At 41.2% G+C, this 1,730-nt stretch overlaps 1 non-coding gene across 1 annotated transcript; it reads right to left on the bottom strand.

Annotated features, from left to right (window-relative positions):
- Positions 1 to 485: 485 nt before the first annotated feature.
- LOC112746548 (small nucleolar RNA R71) lies at positions 486 to 593 on the bottom strand. The gene has a single exon (XR_003174427.1). It is a non-coding gene; the product is annotated as a small nucleolar RNA R71 (small nucleolar RNA).
- Between the last annotated feature and the right edge of the window lie 1,137 nt (positions 594 to 1,730).

Genomic DNA, 1,730 nt, shown 5'->3' with positions numbered 1-1,730 from the left:
CCTAAAAGGACTCTGAAGAGGAAACTAAGAAAAGCTAAAATACAACAATCCAGAGACAACCTTATAAGAATTTTCGAACAGGAAGAGGAGATGGCAGCCGAAAATAATAATAATGCAAGGAGGATGCTTGGTGACTTTACTGCACCTAATTCCAATTTACATGGAAGAAGCATCTCCATTCCTGCCATTGGAGCAAACAATTTTGAGCTTAAACCTCAATTAGTTTCTCTGATGCAACAAAACTGCAAGTTTCATGGACTTCCATCTGAAGATCCCTTTCAGTTCTTAACTGAATTCTTGCAGATATGTGACACTGTTAAGACTAATGGAGTAGATCCTGAAGTCTACAGGCTCATGCTTTTCCCGTTTGCTGTAAGAGACAAAGCTAGAATATGGTTGGACTCTCAACCTAAGGATAGCCCGAACTCTTGGGATAAGCTGGTCAAGGCTTCTTAGCCAAGTTCTTTCCTCCTCAAAAGCTGAGTAAGCTTAGAGTGGATGTTCAAACCTTCAGACAGAAAGAAGGTGAATCCCTCTATGACGCTTGGGAGAGATACAAGGAACTGACCAGAAAGTGTCCTTCTGATATGCTTTCAGAATGGACCATCCTGGATATATTCTATGATGGTCTGTCTGAATTAGCTAAGATGTCATTGGATACTTCTGCAGGTGGATCCATTCACCTAAAGAAAATGCCTGCAGAAGCTCAAGAACTCATTGACATGGTTGCTAACAACCAGTTCATGTACACTTCTGAGAGGAATCCTGTGAGTAATGTGACACCTCAGAAGAAGGGAGTTCTTGAAATTGATACTTTGAATGCCATATTGGCTCAGAATAAAATATTGACTCAGCAAGTCAATATGATTTCTCAGAGTCTGAATGGAATGCAAGCTGCATCCAACAGTACTCAAGAGGCATCTTCTGAAGAAGAAGCTTATGATCCTGAGAATCCTGCAATTGCAGAGGTGAATTACATGGGTGAACCCCATGGAAACACCTATAATTCCTCATGGAGAAATTACCCAAATCTCTCATGGAAGGATCAACAAAAGCCTCAACAAGGCTTTAATAATGATGGAAGAAATAGGTTTAGTAATAGCAAGCCTTTTCCATCATCCACTCAGCAACAGACAAAGAACTCTGAACAAAATACCTTTAATTTAGAAAACTTAGTCTCTGATCTATCTAAGGCCACTCTGAGTTTCATGAATGAAACAAGGTCCTCCATTAGAAATTTGGAGGCACAAGTGGGCCAGTTGAGTAAGAAGATCATTGAAACCCCTCCTAGTGCTCTCCCAAGCAATACAGAAGAAAATCCAAAAAGAGAGTGCAAGGCCATTTAAATGACCATGATGGCCGAAACCATAGAAGAGGAGGAGGACGTGAATCCCAGTGAGGAAGACCTCCTGGGACGTCCAGTGATCAACAAAGAGATCCCTTTGAGGAACCAAAAGAATCTGAGGCTCATCTAGAGACCATGGAGATTCCATTAAACCTCCTTACGCCCTTCATGAGCTCTGATGAGTATTCTTCTTCTGAAGAGAATGAAGATGTTACTGAAGAGCAAGTTGCCAAGTTCCTTGGTGCAATCATGAAGCTGAATGCCAATTTATTTGGTAATGAAACTTGGGGAGATGAACCTCCCCTGTTCACCAATGAACTAAATGCATTGGATCAACTGAGATTGCCTCAGAAGAAACAGGATCCTGGAAAGTTCCTAATACCTT

The sequence above is a fragment of the Arachis hypogaea genome, chromosome 14 (assembly GCF_003086295.3).
Source record: "Arachis hypogaea cultivar Tifrunner chromosome 14, arahy.Tifrunner.gnm2.J5K5, whole genome shotgun sequence".
Classification (NCBI taxonomy): Eukaryota; Viridiplantae; Streptophyta; class Magnoliopsida; order Fabales; family Fabaceae; genus Arachis; species Arachis hypogaea.
This window is presented reverse-complemented; position numbering and strand designations above follow the sequence as displayed.